Source organism: Felis catus, chromosome A1, assembly GCF_018350175.1.
Source record: "Felis catus isolate Fca126 chromosome A1, F.catus_Fca126_mat1.0, whole genome shotgun sequence".
In the NCBI taxonomy this organism is placed as follows: Eukaryota; Metazoa; Chordata; class Mammalia; order Carnivora; family Felidae; genus Felis; species Felis catus.
In genome coordinates, this window is record NC_058368.1 from 228,614,901 (window position 1) to 228,634,574 (window position 19,674).

Consider the following 19,674-nt stretch of genomic DNA (forward strand, 5'->3'; position numbering starts at 1 on the left):
ATACCCCTAATTACCAGCCTCCTTCACCCATCAGGGGCCAGACTCCAGAGGAGAGTTAAGTAGTTTGTTTTCCAACAACACCCTGAAAGCAGATTATATAACACTATGACACGTTTCACCCATGAAGGGCAGACACAGCTCTGCTCATTGGAAAAAAACAGAGCATTGGTATCTCAGCACATAAAAAACGCTTGTTGCATTTTGAAAGAAGAGTTATATCCACCCTCTGGGGTTAGAGAACCCAACCCATAACTGTGAGCAACATTTATATACAATTGAACCTGGCTGCTAATTGACTGGACAGTCAAAATTGCATGCAGCCAGGAAACCTGTCATCTTTAATCTTTCTGGAACTGCTTCAAAAGAGAATTAAGTGGAGAGCAATTTTTTATCAGAATTAAGCCAATACTATAGGTTTAAAATGGAAAACCTTAAAGTAACAAGAGAAATGGGCAGGTATTATTTGAATGAACTTTTAGAATGATTTCTCTGCACTAGGCACTGTTATTGTCTCTATTTTATTTAACTGTTGCAACAAATCTATGAAATAGTTTTGTGTTGTTTTGACTTAAAAAATTATTTTATAAATGAGGAAACTGTCTCGGAAGGTGAAATAACTTGTCTGAGCTCCCACAATGAGAATGTGGCTGAGCTGGGTTTTACACTCAGATCTCTTTGAGACCAAATTCTGCGATTTCTCATTCATCCATTGCATCGAGACTACATATCCTATTTCATACATTATAGATCCTCCAGGAAGCCAAAATAATAACAGAGAGAAATAGGACTTCCCATGACTCTTCACCCAGCTCCATTTCTTTCTCCAGAGAAAGGGATCACCACTATCACAGGTAGCGCTTTTCAGACTTCGTGTGTGGTGGTGACATTGGGAGTCAGACTCTTGGGGAGGAATTAAAGGTGCGAATTCCTGTACACACCAGACCTGTGACCCAGATTCTCTGGAAGTTGGGGTGTTGACTCTGCATGTTTAACAAGATTCCAGGTGAAATCTGTGATCACACATTTAAGAACCACCTTTCCATGGAACGTGAGATTGTGGTTGAGTAGGGGATGCGGACTCTCCTTGTCTCCGGAAAAAAATATCACTAATACTAGTATAAGTACCGTCACTCAGGTAACATTTGTGTATGGCAGTCAGCCTCACAGAGGGCTAGGTGAGCATCTATTATTTGGTGTTATTTGAAAGATCACAAAACATCTTCGGTGGTGTTTAAATATATTTAACAATGTCAAAATATCTTTCTCTATGGTTAGCAGAGTAGTAAAAGTACCATGTTGTAGAGTTATCACCATCATTATCATCACCATCATCATCGTCATTGTCGTCCTTAGTCTTGAAGGTTTTATTCAAAATCTGACTGATCTTACATAAGATTTTGCTTGTGGAGTATTTGAATTACAGAGCTCTGTAATTCTGTATTAAAAAAATATATATGTATATATGTGTGTGTATATATATATATATACATATATATGTATATATGTGTGTGTGATATATATATGCGCATATATATATATATAAAATGCCCACTCCTGCAATGTGGTGAATGATCAATCTATTCGGGGACCCACAGAAAACGGACCACAAGAAAAGTGAGCCCGGGACGTGTTTGGAAAGTAGAAGCGGGGAGAGGACAAAGGAATGCTTCACAGAGTCAGAGAGCAAAAACAAGCAGTGCACACACATCAAAGCCGGGTTTTATGTTTTTCATGGTTTTGCCCCAGCCCAGACCCTACTGTCTACAGGAGTCAGTGACATCTACTGTCTGACCTAGGTGATCAATCCTCCACCGGCTTCTAAGAAAACACTTGCACACAAGGTAGGATATTTTTCTTCCAAAAAATGTGATCAGAGACCCATGGCTTCCTCTATACAAAGGGAAAGGAATTTAAACGCAGAACATAAAAATGGGCTCTTATTTTAGCATTAGCTATTTGCATGACCCTAAGTGATTTCTAAAAAGAAACATTCCTTTTAATTTCTTGCTGCTGATGACAATGGTGCATATTCTATGCAACATAAATTTGATGGATAAATACCAATATATTTACTTGTATAATGTATACATTTTGTAGAGTGTTACATATATTTATATAATTTATGTAAGTGTGTAAAAATATCCTTCTGAACTTATGCAACTAGAAATATTTGTATAATCGTTGTTCAAATATGTTAACTAAATAACTTAGGCATTTCTATTGTTTCTTGTTAAGATTCACACCAACTAAGATTACATATTGTTTACTTGCCACAATATTCTATTTTATTTTATTTTGAGAAAGAGAGAGAGAAAGAAAGCATGCAAGTGGGGGAGGGGGCAGAGGGACAGAAAGACAGAATCCTACATAGGCTCCATACTCCACATGGAGCCTGAGGTGGGACTTGATCTCACAACTGTGAGATCATGACCTGAGCCGAAATCACGAGTTGGACACTCAACCGACTGAGCCATCCAGGCACCCCCACAATATTATTGATTGTACCTGAGATGTAGGAAAAATTAAAAAATATTTAAATAAATGATTCTCTATATAGTTTTAGAATAATCCAGTAGATTTTATTATTTGTTTGCTTTTCTTTTCAGATGACTGTGGATTACTAGGCCAATTTAAAATTATGCAAGGATCAAGCACCGTTGTCTTACTGCAGGGCTTTTGCAATGTTTATTAGATTTGACAGATTATTTTCAAAGCTAACTTAGTTTGCGCTGGATGGGTACCACATCTCTGCTAAATATAGGCTGCAATGTGTTTCCATATGAAACATGTTTGACAAAGGAAGAGATCAAGTCTTAGGTTAGATGACTTGGGAAAAGGAATTTGGGTAAGTGGGAATGCGCCCTGGGTATTAGTACAGACAAGGCAAAGAGAAAGGACAGGTATTAGATCCTTACAAACCCATTTTGTAAGTGCACTTTTGCACGGGTGAGAGAATGCGCATGTCTCCTATTTCTGCTCTGACAGAAAAGCTCCTGTAATCAACAAAACCAGCATTTTGTATCAGTCACAACAACGGCATTCGTATGGCTGCCCTGAGTTGTGCTATGGTAATAGACAATCCCCAAATCTCAGTGGCATGAAAGAATCCTGCTTTATTTCTCGCCAGCTCTATTGTGTGCATTGTGGGTCAGCAGGTGGCTCTGCTCTGCCCCACCCACGCCGTCACTCTGGGACCACAGGGGGGAGGACTCTCTCTGTACCTTTGCTACATTCTGCAACATAGGGAAAGAGGCCTGAAGGTAACAAACAGTGGTAACAAAATCCTTGGCTTTGTAACAGTGGTAACAGAATCCTTGGCTTAAAGTTACAGACTTTTTTTTTTCTAAAAACTTCCTGATCGAAATTAGTCACATGGCTCCGCCCCACCAGACTGGAACCAGGAATTGAAATGCTCCCGTGTGCCTGGTAGGAATGCCTCAGGATTGTCGCACAGAGAGTGGTGACACAGAGGCTTTTCTTTCCAGGAAGCAACTTTATTCATGGCGGCACATACTGGAAGAACTGAACCCCGAGTGCCACGTGGTGGTTTTTTATACATTTTCTATTTCTTTGTCTTCCATATGTGATATCACACAAACGTGCAATCTGATTAAGTGGTCTCATGTTACAAGATCGGGAGGGATGTCACCTAGGGGTATAGCCAGGTTGCCTTGAGATTTTGTTGTTGTTTTATTTTGTTTTCCATTCATTAGAGAGGGGACCCTACCCCAGGGAGAGATGAAAAGTTTGCAGAACTCGTGACTACCATAGCATTTATCTCATTGTTACTGTCTTCTTAAGAAACTAGCGCCATTGACTTACCATGAAACCATTAAATTAAGGGAAATATTCATCGACCAAATTTTTTGCAAAATCCTACTCCTTACTTGTACCTTTAAAATCCCACTCTCATGCTGAAAACTTTTGGGAAAACAGAAAAGAAAGTAAATTTATTGTGCTGAGTGGGAAGGTAACAAATATATAAAGGAAAATGAATGAACTTGAGAAGCTTTGATGTGGAATTTTGGAGAGGTGAGTCATAGTACTTTGTGTATTCCTTATTCAGTGAATTTTTAGTTGAATGAGTGTGGGGACTATGTTGCCTTTGACGATAGATCTATGCCTGTTATTTGTCACAGGACCTGTTACATAAAAGTCTCTCAATTAACATCTGTTGAATGCTTAATCAGGGAAGAATATTTGAGTGATTAGGTGGGAGATGGATTAAAGTGGTGGAGATAGAAATGCAGACAACTCATGCAATACAGAAGCTATGCTTTGAATAAGGACTTAGTGAAATACAGAAGATGACTTCCTCCAAAACTGTGTTAAGTACAATAGCTACTAGCTGCGTAAGGCTACTTAAATATCAATTAAGTAAAATTAAATAAAATTTAAAATTCTACTCGTTAGTTACACTAGACGATTTCAAGTACTCAATTGTTATACATGGCTAATGGTTACCATATTGGACAGCGTAGATATAAGACATTTTCATCATCGCTGTAATTTCTATTGGACAGTGCTACTCTAGATTACATTTTGGGAGAAGTCAGCCCTCTTGTAAGGCAGTCTATTACAACTAATTCTTGTTTAATGTATCATGTCTTTTGAAAAAAAAAATATTGCTAGAATATGCTATCTCAAGCGAAGTGAAAGCATTTTAGCCAACTATGAAGGACAGAAGCAAGTAAAAATATGCCCTTTTTGAAATGGCAAAACAAAGACACCAGCCAAATCATGCTGGCTCCATTTGTATTAAGGATAGATTCTTAGGGGAGCCTGGGTGGTTCAGTCGCTAAGCGTCGGACTTCGGCTCAGGTCATGATCTCAGGGTTCATGAGTTTGAGCCCCGACTTTGCACCGAAAGCCCAGTGCCTGCTTCGAATCCTCTGTCTCCCTCTCTCTCTCTGCTCCTCTCCTACTCATACAACACACACTCTCTCTCCTTCTCAAAAATAAATAAACATTTCTAAAGAAAGAATTAACTCTTAGGATGAGAATATTATGTGTAAGCATCTTATCTTAATTCCTTTCATGGTACATGAAATTGCACCTACTTATGCACTGAAGATTGTGAAGAAGAGAACAGTTATCCTTTACACTGTGCCAAAATGTTGTTAATTTCAGAGGAAACATCAATTCTGTTGATACATGTTGCTAGCAACAAACAGAAAGCAAACCCACATTTGGTAATAATAGTAGTTTGATAATTTTGTTTTCCTGCTGTTACTAGTTTCTTGTTCTTTGAGAAGAGCAGTTAAACAAAAAGGGAAGAATGGCTTACGCATGTGTCCTGTCTGTCTTGTCAGTAATCTGGCCCGGGATACACTGAGAGCAATAATCACCCACTCCTCAGGAATTTGGATACTGAAGCAAAGTTACTACAAGGCTGTATCTAGATACGTACAAGATTACATTTTGGCAGAGTAGAGAAGATGGAAGGCTGCAATCTGATGGCCTTTATGTAAAGTTTGTGTGGGAAAGAAATAGATATGAGAGAATATGAGCCCAGTTGTGTTAATTCTAAAACACACATCATCCCATTTTTTATAGCCACTTCTGACTCATGTAAAGAGAAGTAAAAACTTTAACACTAGTTCGAAATTATTTTTCCCCAGACCATCTGCTTCCAGGCCAAATTCTCAACATGCCAGAATCACCTTCCACTTCATTAGTAAACAAATACATTCTTTCTTTTTTGCTTAATGAAAAAAAAAAAAAAAAAGAAACCTGGTGAAAATATGTCATTGGAGAAGATATTTTGAAATAAAAAGTCATAAACAGATCATAATGGCATATTCAATCCGAATGGATGATCAGACTGATTAGAACATTCCTAGCTGTCCTGATTAAGATTCCATTTTACATATCACCTTTAGAGGTAGACATCTAACTCTTTTATGTTCACTCTTACCTAGGACTTTAGAAGCTAATAATTCAATTTCTAAGGATGTATCAGCATAGCAAATCACAATACACAAATCCATTCCGCTATTAGATAAAACTTTTCTGTGGTTCCTCTGTGCAGTGTTGTGGGCAATCCAAAAATGACACAGCATGTAAATTCGTAGAGATGATAAACACATTCTTGGCCATTTGATGTCCAAGCATGAACTCCCAGTCCCTAAGCCACACCACCTGGTTTGGCAGTATGACCATCATGCTGAAGGGTCAGAGAAACCTGGGTTTCATGCAGACCCTGCTGTTTCCTAGGCTGGGAGCCTGAACTAACTCATTCTACTTTACTAAGACGTGGATTCCTCATCTGTAAAATGGTAATAATCATAGTACCTACTCTACAGGATTAGTGTTTTGGATAATTCATAGTTAGCATTGTAACCTACCTGAACATTGTTCTCCAGAAAATAGTTTCTCCTGCTTTCTTCCAGTTATCATTATCAAATATAAGTAATTGCTGTTGAGTTTCTGTCATTTGCTACCTTAAACTCCTAGCAGATATGGGTGGTAAGGCACTCACATGTGAAAAATTAACCTACGCAACAAAAAAGGATATAAAAATAGATAGAAGTGCAGCAAGATATTACAGGCTTTCAGATCCTAGGGGTCAGAATGATGCAGGAAGCATCAAGGAGGATGAGAGACTTAAGCTTGGCTTGGAAAGTTTAGCTAAGGAGAGAAGAGTATGGTGATGTTCTGCTGTAAGATATCCAAGTGAGAAGAGACCCTGAGATTCTTCTATGTTCAAGAAGCCACCACTGATAAGGCCTTGATGACTTCTACTTTTCCCAGGAAAAAGGTCATTGATTTCCTGTTTCAAGTCTCTGAGAAAAAACTAAGAGGAGAAACACCACCAAGTCTAACGAGGGAACCTTAAAAAATATCACCTTTGTAGGCACAAATGGCTGCTCTATGTTCGCGAGTTCACATTATTAGTAGTGTACCCAACTCATACGCAGAAGATGAGAGTTTGAGAATTCATGACGCATTCACTTCATCTCAGTTTTGTACTTGGTAATATGTCGCACTTCCTTTAATGCGTGAGTGAGCCACAAGGGCACCCAGTCGACAGAGAGAGTGACACTAAAGAACGTAGAAGTAACCTGTCCCAGACAGGGTGATGTCATGAAACTCAATGGTGTGGGATGACCCCGTTAAAGGAAGTGGTACCTGACATTTCATCAGTCTTTATAGTTTATTAAGTATTTTCCAAGAAGAGTTCCATTTTTTAACATTTCTATCTGCACAATCCTATAATTGGAAATAGAGGTCTTTGAGTTTCTGCTTTTAATGTCACACACCTTCCCTTTTACAATAAGCACTTACAAACTACAAATCCATACATGCAAACATAGTCATGAGTTCAGAGCCCTGAAAAGTTTGGCAGGGGTGGGGAAAAAGAGAGAAAAATGGTAATTGAGCACGATACCTCTTGAGGGACGGCTGATGTGGATGGTCTGCCTCCCTTTACAACCTGCATTTGTGTCAATAGCCTATGTGGTCTCTATGCAGGGAGGTTCCAGAGACAACAGTAGAGCAACTGTGAGATGCAGTGAAGATGATATTCCCTGAATGTTTAGTTTGGCAGAAGATAAACTGTACAGTTGTGGTCGTGATTCAAGTCTACTTCTACATATACATTTAAATCTGGCTGTTGCCTTTTCTCAGTTAAAAAGAGTGAATTGTCAGCTTTAGGAAGGCCATATTGAGAGCAGGAATTTTTAGAGTGTTCCACAATAAACTCAACTTATGCTCAGCCATTTCAGGTTTTGAGTATACATGATTGCTGACCAAAGTTTCCCATGGGAAATAGGGAGGAAAAAACAAAACAGAAGAAGTAATCACACTGTTGGTGAACTTTACATCATGTCCCAAATTGGAGAAACTTCTTGAAGTACACAATGATTATGCATGCCATTTATCAAGCAGTTATTATATGCCAGGCACTGTGTGTATTACCACAATCCTATGAGGTACATATTCTAAAATCCATTTTAGGTCAACGGGAATTGAGGCGTAAAGTTTAATGCAATTACCCGAGTTCACACAATAAATAAACACAGAACTAGAGACCAATCCTTTTCTCCTTGGATTCAAGTGGGATTGAAGATATATTTTGAAAGTAGAACTAAGAGGATTGGTAAGCAAACTGGTTTTGGGATATGAAGGAATGAGAAAAGTGAAAAATGACTTAGAAGATTCTTTAGCTCGAGCAATTGAACACTAGAGTTACCATCTCCTGAGATGGGACAAAACCGGGAAGGTGCACCTGAAAAGAAAATGAATAATTCATATTACATATTATGTTTCAGGTACTTATTAAATATTAAATGGAGGTGTCACATAGGAATTTGGCTCGAGGACTTCTGAATTTGAGGGAAAGCTCAAGGCCAAGGTTACAAATTTGGGTGCCATCAATTTAAAAAATTCACTTCTATCCAGAGGACTTCCTGCAGTAATAGAAAGAGTAAATGTTAATAGAGAAGGGCCAGAGGACTGAGAATATGATACTCCACCTTTTTAAGCTCGTGAAGTATTATGGGTGGAATTGCATCCACCCACCAAATTCACGCTGTGGAAGACTTAACCCCCAAAGTGACTGTATTTGGAGATGGGGCCTCTAAGGAAGTAATAAAGGTTAAATGAGGTCATAAAGTAGGACCCCAATCCAATAGGCCCAGTGTTCTGATAAGAGGAAAAGACACCAGGATGCTCACAAGAAGAAAGGGCCATATAAGGACACAGTGAGGAGACGGTGATCTATAAACCAGGGGAGGTCTCAGAAGAAAAACTGGTGACACCTTGACCTTGCATTTCCCATATCTGTAACTGTGAGAAGTAAATTCTGTTGTGTAAGCCAGCCAGTCTGTGGTACTTTGTTATGGTGGCCGTAGCAAACTAATACATGAAGAGAGGTCCCAGTCCAGCAGGAGTGACACAGAAGCAGCCTTCAATGAGGTGGAGGGAAAACTGGCCATGGGGGTGTCCCTCCAAGTCAGAACTGGAGGAGGGAAAGATCAGCTGTGTCAAATCCTGCTGATCAAGAGTCTTAAAGTTGCTCTCAGCTTGGCTGAAGTTCAGACAGGATTTTTCCTGACTCTAAGCCTTTGAATTCCCTTTCCTTAAAGCATTTACTTTAGAAAACTTGTAAGTTCTTTCTCTGTCTCTTTGAGATGTGTATCTTTTAAAAAAAACTTCTAGCCACCATCACAAGCCAGGAATGTCTTCCTCAAGGACCTGGGAGCCATCCCTTTGGAGCATCATCATTAAGGATGATGGTGCTCCTATCTCCCAGTTGCTTTGGGAAGATAGGAGCATGACTTCCATTTGGTGCTGAAAAGCAAGTACAGATGGTCTAATCAGAAAGAGAAAACATTTGTGATTTCAGGAATAACTCAGCATGCTCAACACATCCCATTGATCAACCTCATGCCTGATTTTCCCCACTTTTTCCACTAGCTCACCCCAGTGATGAAAACTACTCCCATGTTTTGTTTCAGTAGAGTTGAGGCTTTAGTTTTGGCCTCTCTCTTCTATTGCAATATTCTTTTTTTCTCCCCTTAATATTCTTGAATAAAGTCTTCCTTGCTTGTCCAATGTTTCCTGGTGTATTTTTGCTTAGACAGGACCAGTAAATTGAGGATTGATAACTGATCACTGTACTCTCAACATGGATGTCATTAGTGGACTATAGCTTTAGGTTTAAAGATTCAGTGAATAACATATTTTCAGAATACCAGTAGATGATTGATATGGAGAAATTAGTTCACTGGTTTCAATGACAATATCTCTTTACTTTGTGATTAATGAATTATGTTACAAATAGTCACTTCTTTTTGATTCTCTTCAAGATTTTAGGTATTTGAAAATACTCAGAAATATGGCATAAGCTGTTTAAGTATGCAGTGGTTATTCAAACACAAATGGTTACATTTTATTTTTTTAAGTTAAAGGTGGAAACCTACTTGAGATGAAATAAACTTTACAGATAATGGAATCTGATACACTGGCCCATGGAGGGAGCTATCTTCATGACATTTGATTAGCATCTTCTGAAGAATTTTTTTAAAGCTTGTGAGGAAAATTCCATTTCTTTTTCTTGTTAATGCTTGTTTTCTTCACGTGGTTCTTTTATGCAAATATCCCTGGTTATGGTTTTGGCGAACAATTCAGGCCAGGCTGACACGTTAGTGTCAAAGAAGTGGAGGATTTCAAAACTCAATGCTAAGCTTGTGGATTTGCAAACAACCCATCAAGCTGTATCTAAAATTACCTTTGCTGCTTGGAAAATGACTGTTAACTTGTACTGCGCTCAGAAGTGGCAATTGCTAATTATATGGAAATATTTTAACTTAATGAAGTAAGAAAAATGTAGTTGGCTTCCTTATTTTAATATTCTTTTTTCTTCTCTGCTAGTTTGATGTCCTAACCTACTTGACAATTTTCTCTCTTGTTTCTGGATTGAAACAGTCTAAGGGATATTTGTTAGAAAATTCACCAGAATGTGTATAAATTAAACATTTGCAAAGTACCTTTCCTTTTCAGATCCTCAATTCATCCTTTCTTTCCTTGTGTCAAAAGAGGTACACAATTATTGAAAAAAAGTCTGGAAAGCATAACAACAAAAAGGGAAACGACAATGAAAGTGCCCTGAGCCACAGGTAAACTGTTGAGAAGGTGCTATCGCATTCAAGCCAAGACGGCAACAAGATTCCATATTGTGGATCTCTTCCTGCTCCAAATGCATAATGACAATGATAGAAATTTAAAAGAGGACATTCAAGAGACATATGTATACGATAAAATCAATGCAAACAACTTTGTGTAACAAATAAAAAAAAAATCTTACTTGGAAAACATTGTGCCTAGCTGATGCTGTGAGGTACTGGGGTCGCACAACATGTGAGCACTGAGAGTTTAGCCTTCTTGGGGAAATGAGGATAAGAGCTCCATTTAATCAACTCTCAATGCTTAGAATCGGTCGCTGGACCAGGACTCTCAGTCCTAAGGTGACACAGGCTGTGACCAGAAAGCGAAAGGAAATAACAAAATAACATATGTTTAAGTAATGCTGTTCTCTGGCTTAGGGGCTTGATCTCTATATGCTCAATAACACCAGGTACAAGAGTCCTCAGCCCTCAAAAATAGATTGAGTTCTGAACCAGGGCCATGGGGAGTACAGAGACAGAGGGAGAAATGTTGTGGAGAGGGAGAGAGAGAGAGATTGCAAGACAGAGAGAGAGAGAGAGATCTTTCCTCAACATGAATCTTACATTCATACAAAATATCAGTAACATATAAGGCAAAATAAAGTAGTGACACATAAGATAGGCGAATATAAAAATGACCAATAAATACTAGAATGGGAAATATATTCATTTAAATAAACTTAATAGATTGATAAACTTCAAGCTGGATAAAACCAATGATAGAATAAATAAAGAAATCATATTTAAGAGTTAGCTAAGGGTCCAGTAAGAGAAAAGATCAAACACACACATGCACACACACACACACACACACACACACTACACACACCACGTGCATATACATATTTAAAATGCAAATATTAGGCAGCAGAGAAAACAGAAATTGGAAAGCTTCAATATTTATATAATTGGAATTCTTAAAGAAGAGAAGTAATGACATAGAATCAATATTTGTTCAAACTGAAGGATTGTTTAAAATTAAAGGAGAAATAAGCAGTTCATTTCAAATTTCATGTAGTTAAAAAAATTTCCCACCTGGATAAACTGAAAATATTGAAAACTTGAAAATATCCAAGTAAAGACATATCATATGAAAAAAGGACAAATATTTCCTAATTACTCTGATAAAATTTTCATCAGCAACAACAAAAAGATGCTAGAAGACAGTAGTATAATGACTCCAAGTACTCAAGGAGTATTAGTTAACTAACTAACTAGTTAGTTAACTATGTAACTAATATTCAATAGAAGGGCACATCGGAGGCATTGCAGGAGCCAAAAGATGAAGACAGTTTGTCATTCACAAACCCTTGGAATTATTACTCTTTCTAAAACAGAATCCTTACCCATTCATCACTGTAACATATTAGAATATGTTTATCACATTAGTATATTATACTATACCATACTATTTTTTTCCCACTGGTTTTTCCACTAGAATACAAGGCCCACAAGGGTGGGGACTTTATATATTTAATTTGTTGCTGGATTTCTGTCCTTTGTTGATGGGCACTCAAAGATATCTGAACTGTTAAGATGGAACTACTTTATGAGATAGCTCTGCTTAGATCAAGTATGGAAAAAAAAAAGAGAGATTTCAGAGGCATAAGTGCTTATACTTGTGTTTCTGTAATTTTACTTTATTATCTTCTATTGGCTTAGTTAATACAATAAGATTTATATCTCTTTCTACTGCCAATGCCTTACATGCCTGCCTATTATTGACTTTGTATTGGGATACAGGATATCCTAGACTTAATAGCTCATGTGTTGTTAAATTTCTGCATGATAAAGTATTTAACTACAGTTTATTTTAGTCTGTGGAATTTATGTCCAGATAGGTGTAATTTCTATCCTAGGAGTGGCTATCATTTGGAACACCTTAATTTGAAATCTTCATCTCAGGAATTAGCATTAGGGATTGAAAACTCGGGGTTATCAGTGAATTCTAACAATAAGATAAGGATTGTTGAAAATACTTTTTTTTTAATGTTTTTATTTTTGAGACAGAGACAGACAGATCGCAAGCAGGGTAGGAGCAGAGAGAGAGGGAGACACAGAATCCAAAGCAGGCTCCAGGCTCTGAGCTGGCAGCACAGAGCCCAACGTGGGGCTCGAACTCACAGACTGTGAGATCATGACCTGAGCTGAAGTCAGACGCTCAACCGACTGAGCCACCCAGGCGCCCCAAAATTACTTTCTAACTAGAGAATTGACTGTGACTGTGGCAAGTTGTGAGGGCGGCTAGAGGGATGGTGTGGTCAACTCTGCCCTTTTATGTGCAACCTAGGAGGATCTAGCAAGGACAAGTGAGCAGTACATTAGGTCTATAGGTTCTAGTTTCCTGAAGACACTGTCACCTGGTCCCAGAAGCCAGAATGATTCTGCCATCAAAATATTGTTTCATTCATCTTAGAATGAATCTTTCAATCCTGGGAATTATTGGAGTGCCTGAGATAAATAGTGCAGTCTTTGGTGTAGATTATTAAAAATAGATTGTAAGACTGCTTTTGTGCCTTCTTGCTAAACTAAAATAGTTTATTTTGTCTAAAACATATTTTCATTATAGAAAATCACCTAGTAACCTCATAACCAGGTATTAGAAGATGAGGCTTAAAGTCTTATTTAACTCTAATTGCTGAAGATTATTGATATTTATCAAAAAAAATCTGACCTTGCCCGACAGCTAATCCATAGTCAGATGGAAAAGTTGTAGAATAGCAGGCTGTATCAGTAAGCATTTTCCAAAGAAGCAGAACCAGTAAGCCATATATATATATATATATATATATATATATATATATATATGACCCTATCTTTACTTGAATATTTTCAAGTTTTAATATAATTTATCCAGATGGGGATATTTTTTTTATAATTTTTTTTAACGTTTATTTATTTTTGAGACAGAGAGAGAGCATGAACGGGGGAGGGGCAGAGAGAGAGGGAGACACAGAATCTGAAACAGGCTCCAGGCTCTGAGCTGTCAGCACAGAGCCCAACGCAGGGCTCGAACTCACGGACCGTGAGATCATGACCTGAGCCGAAGTCGGCCGCTTAACCGACTGAGCCACCCAGGCGCCCCAAGGTGGGGATATTTTTAACTACATGAAATTTGAAATGCACTTCCCCGATGACCTATTATTCCTCTATTTTTAAACAATTCTTCAGTTTGAACAAATATTGATTCTATGTCATTTCTTCTTTTCTTTAAGAATTCCAAATAATTAAATATAAATGTATTTACATATATATATAATCTTACTGGTTCTGTTTCTCTCTGTCTCCATATATATGTATATACATACATATATATGTGTATATATATCTACATACATACATATGTATATATATACATACATATATATATATATATATATATATATATATATATATATAAAGTCACTATGGACACTTATTTAATGGCCAATGCATGATCATTCAGAAAAAAAAAAAAAGATCCTTGTTATGTGGTGGCAAATTATTTGGTGACAATGTTACCTGAATAAACTTGGAATGCATATAATGTACCTAATGAACAGATAGCATTAGTGGAAAAATTTGAAAGCAGATTGTTATTAGATAGGTTTGTCATCCCATTTGAAAAGGCACTAAAAGAAAGAGAACCTAATTGGCTGATTTGCAAGCTGGAATGAAGAAAGTAGTGTAGCTATTCAGCCACTTGTAGGTTTGGAACAAGTAACTGCTTTTCAACCCCAAACAATAAAAGACAAATAAAAAAATTTATTAAGCAACAAAATCAGATGAAACCACTGTCTAAATGCAAGGATCAAATTAAAGATCCAGCTTTCAAATTGTTCAACCTTTGAATGGCTTGGGTGCACCTCATGAAGCCTTTTCCTTGGAGAAAGTGACTTAGGGGAAAGAAACCACAGTGTGCTTTTCTCCTGGAAACCTATTAGGCAGCATTTATACTCAGAGAGAGGGGGAGAAAAAGTCTTGGGAAAAAGTATGGGTGTGGTTCTTAGGACGCGCTGCTAACTAAAATGAAATAGGCAAGTATTTGAGACAGACAGACTAGCAAAGAGAAGACCTGGTTCACATTTTACTGTTTTGACCATTGAATAACCTTGAACTCTCACATTTATATGGGAGAAAACAACCTGAGAACCTGGTAAGTCCGGAAAGAGAATGCGGTGGCCCTGAGGATATGTTCTTCAAAATATTAACTGCAGAAAGCATAATTACCAATGGCTCCAGTGGTCCCTCCAAAACCATCACCACATGTGTGCTTGGGCTACACTTCCCACAGGCTGCTCCCCACTAATGACTGAATATGGGGAGGCTCGTTCCCAGGAGCAGGACCCCTCTAATGGGAAACTTTGGCTCAAGGACTCACTGATGTCCTTGTCAAAAGTTCCTTAGAATTTTCACGCATTTTAACATGCATCAACCTTCCTTCCCCTCACTTCTTTCTCTTTACATTTTTTTTTTAACATTTATTTATTATTAAGAGACAGAGTGCAAACAGGGGAAGGGAAGAGAGAGAGGGAGACACAGAATCGGAAGTAGGCTCCAGGCTCTGAGCTGTTAGCACAGAGCCCGACACAGGGCTTGAACTCTCAAACCACAAGATCATGACCTGAGCCGAAGTCGACGTGTAACTGACTGGGCCACCCAGGCGCCCTTCCTCAGTTCTTTCTCTTTTTCCTTTCCTTGGGGTCAGGCCTGTATATGATCTGAAGGTTCCCCAGTCTCTTCTAGCACCTTCTCCATTTTCTTCCACAGGCATTTCTCTAAATAAATTTTTGCACATGTAGTACTCTCTTGGCATCTGCTTCTTATAGGTCGCAGACTATTACAAAGGGCATGTTCTGGAGAACATCCTCTTCAGAGGTGGCCTAAAAGAGAATAATGAAGGACATTCCAGAGGTTGGAAGCAAAGGGCTAAATAAAACAATGGGCTGGAAACCCCCTTGCAAGGGCTAAAACCAGGGCATAACCATGAACATTTCCCTTTCCTTAGAAATTTATGCTTAGCTCCAGGAACTCGACTGCTTAGTATATCATGTTCTTTCCACCTTCTAAATAAGAGAGTTTATTGCAGATATCTTGTTCCTGACCCACAATTGTTTACAGGTGGGTTGTTGACAAATAGCTTATCTTTTGAGTACATAGTTCTCTGGATCAAGAGGAGATGGTTTCAGCCTACAGTATACACTGCATCAGTCAGGAGACAAAAACCACACCACTTATTTAATGGGGAATTCAATAGGAAACACTGTAGGTGAAAAGGCAGAAAGGGAACACGAAAGCTATCACAAAGAGTATGAAATGGAAGCAGCTACCACTTTCAGGGGTTGGAAACAGAAAGAAAAAGTCAGGATTATTGCAGAACTGGATTCTGAGCTGGATTCAGCCCTCTAATGTGGAAGAGGAAGTCTCTGTGGATGGAGTGCAAACCTCAATGGTCTGGCACTCGCCCTTGTTCGCCGGTTCCATTGTCTCTGAGGGGACAAAGTGAGTGTTTCCTTTGAAGAGCCGTGAAAAATTACAAACCATTATTGGCTGCTGTCGCTGGCATATCTCCCACTGATGTACCGCAGCACTCTTACTGGAGTGATTTTGCAGGATCAAAATGCAAGCATCACGTATCTTTTTTCTTCTTCCAGTCTCCAGTCTTCTCCTAGAATCCCCAGAGGGAAAGCCCAACTGGGAGTCAGCTGGCAAAAGAGAAAAGATGGTTTGCAGAGTCTCAGTGTCATCAAGTACAGTGCAGCAGGTAAAATTCAAGCTGAAAGATAGCAGCTTAATGATGAGCATACCTCCTGTTATAAATATTACTGTACATCACTCAACTGCTAAGCCTTTATGTCTCATGGCATGGCTGGATAAACATCTTTAAATTTTTTTTTTTTTTTCTCATTCAGAGAGGCTGTAAGTGTATTTCAGTTGTCAGGTAAACAGTGAAACAAATATTTGCCGATCAGAAGGGTAGACTGTGCTGGTCTTTAGGGTTATTTATAATGCATGTCTTTTTCTTCCCTAATTTTGGGGCATAAGGTTGGTTCATGCTCTAACTTTTTGTGATAGAGCCACAAACCCATTTCTGACCCATGAGTGGAGACTGGGAAGGGTGTGTATCATTTCTGGGGTCTGCCTTTAAGTTTTGACCCAAGGCTCTTAGGAGCACCCTCTTTCCTTCTGTATACCTCAGAATGACCCCCAGAGTTCAAGATAAGGCTGCCTCATTAGCCTAGATCCACAGGGACTAAGGAGCAAAGTCTCTAGTTAATCACAATACCCATGAAACATGAAAGAGAAGGGAACCATGCTGTGCTTAAGCCAATGAAATCTGGGGGCTGTTTATTAATGCAGCTAATCTACTGCATTTCTGACTGATAATCATTTCTGACTGATAATATCTATGTTTGTTTCAAAACAACTTCTTAGTGATGTACTCTTTCTCTGGTGATAACATGGATGAACTAAACCTTTTAAAGTTTATTTTAAAAATTGTTTATTTCTCTTTATTTATTTATTTATTTATTTATTTATTTATTTATTTTTAAGTTTATTTATCTTATTTTGAGAGAGAGAAGGGTGGGGGGGGACAGAGAGAGGGAAAGAATCCCTGGCGAGTTCCATACTGTCAGCCTGGAGCCCTCCATGGGGTTCAATCCCCCAACCCTGGGATCATGACCGGAGCAGAAATCAAGAGCCAGACGCTCAACCAAATGGGCCACCCAGGTGCCCCTATTCCACTTCTTTTTAAAAAGTAAGTTGAGATAGCTAGTAACTGTAAACTGTAAACAAATAAACAAACAGTAAACAAATGCTAAATGATTGTTGGAGGTCCCAAGAGGATGACCATTGGTTGACCAGCAAGCTGGATGCAGGCAATCAGAGACACCTCACCCTCTCCCCTGTCCTTGGAATGTACATTCTGCCCATCATTCCCACCCACGGAGAAAGCTGTTTCCAGGGACACAGCCTTGAGACAGTAATGTGTTATTAAGACCATCTGGACTGTGTACATGATTGAACTCCATTAAGGCCTTTGTAGAAACTCAAGATTCTCTGCTGATGGGTGTGGAGATCTACTCATCCTGCAGGGATACAAGACAAACCTCATAGGTAAGTTCCCTGGCTTGTTAAACCTCCCACCTACCTGTCATTCTGGAGTGATCTGCCTCTTTTTTCAATCTCTCCTTGTCCTCAGTGTATGAGGGCCAGTTTCAGATTTCACCTAAGAAATTCCCAAGGTTTTGAACCATCAGTGATCCTTTTTATATGGACAAAATTGATTTGAATTATAGAGCTGTCTGAACGCCAGAGGCCTTCCCCCAGTTTGAATTTTAAGGAAATTAAAATATTTTTGATTTGGCCAAAAAGTACATTTTAAATAAAAACTTTTTTAAATTTTTATTTATTTTTAAATTTTTTTTTAACATTTATTTATTTTTGAGAGAGAGAGAGAGAGAGAGAGAGAGCATGAACAGGGGAGGGTCAGAGAAAGAGGGAGACGCAGGATCTGAAACAGGCTCCAGGCTCTGAGCTGTCAGCACAGAGCCCAACGCGGGGCTTGAACCCATGGACCACGAGATCATGACCTGAGCCGAAGTCTGACGCTCAACCGACTGACCCACCCAGGCGCCCCTTTAAATAAAAACTTAAAGAAATACAAATGCATTTAGTATTTGTAGTCAGCCCAGTGTATCTGTTAGTGGTTGATTGTTAATGTGGTCTTAAAAACTTGCCAAAATCCAAAAGATGTGACGGTGCTAAGCCTAAACAACTGAATAATTCATCATTGAAAATTAAATAATTTTCTCTTTAAAAATTTAAAATGCATGCATTTGAAAGGCATAACTATGGCTATAATTTCAAATCTGTATTTTTAAAACAGGGAAGAAAGTAGAATAAAAACCTTATTGTAGGTGACCCTATAAGCTCTCAAATGGAGGTCTGAGCCTTTATTTTCATAGGTTATGCTGGGCATTTTTTAAAAGTAGATAACATTGTAACCTTTAAAAAGCCAGATTTTTAATTACCAGAATAAATCTTAGACCTTATTTCTTTACATTGCTTTCTATTTCTCAAGTCTCATAATCCATTTGAATTGGTGTAGAAGTCAGGTAAAGAAAATCACATGTGTTACTTATCTATTTATTTTCCCCAGCTTGATTGAAATATAATTGTCATATAAGACTGTATACATTTAAGGTGCAGAGCTGGTTGATTTGATACACTTATATACTATAAAATGATTAACACCGGAGTGTAAGCTAATACCTCCATCCTCTCACATAATCACCATTTTTTAATTCATTTTTAAATTGCAGCCTCTACTTAACCTAGACTCCATATTGTCAAAATGAAATAATTGTAAATACCTTTTTTTGCCCTGAAGTTCAGCCAGATGGCATGCCCCAGGTGTGAAGTTTCAAGCATGATTCTATTCAAATGTCAAAGGTTCCAGAACAAACTCCGCATACCAGCCACACTGTCTTTGCTCCAGACCCGAATTCTCTAGGGGGAGCTTGGATTCCATCTAGCAAAGTTCATAAGCAACCCTCCATCAAACAGAAGTAGGGATCTCACTGAATCTCTTTCTGCTTTTCAAAAGAATGTGTGGTAAGTGTTTTTTTTGTTTTTTTTTGTTTTGTTTTGTTTTGTTTTGTTTTGCCTACATCCAGGTTAGATAAAAGAGATGTTCTAGGGAATTAAGTGAGAGGCCCCTTCTCAGTCTTGGCAGGTTGAGGTCTGCAAGAGAGGAACTATTCCCAAGAAGAGTTTCAGCAACATGGTGCTTAAATGCCATAGGCCGTGAAAGTCAGAACTGAAGTTTCATGATTTCCACTGTGAAAAACACAGAGCCGGATTAATTTAAGATGAAGTATTGGTGGCAGTTAGATGGGGGGGGGGGGGGGGGGGGGTGGAATTTGTGGCAAGAGTCAGTCTTTTGAAGATAAGGATTTATTTGCTAATGATACTACTTTACATTGGTAGAGGTCTGTTAGATTTTCAAAAACATTTTGAG

General features: G+C 38.4%; 1 long non-coding RNA gene across 1 annotated transcript; it reads left to right on the forward strand.

The window, feature by feature from the left end:
* Positions 1-1,363: 1,363 nt before the first annotated feature.
* LOC109492223 lies at positions 1,364-19,256 on the forward strand. The gene is made up of 4 exons (XR_002146057.3): positions 1,364-1,841; positions 16,304-16,413; positions 17,487-17,768; positions 19,045-19,256. It is a non-coding gene; the product is annotated as an uncharacterized LOC109492223 (long non-coding RNA).
* Positions 19,257-19,674: the final 418 nt, after the last annotated feature.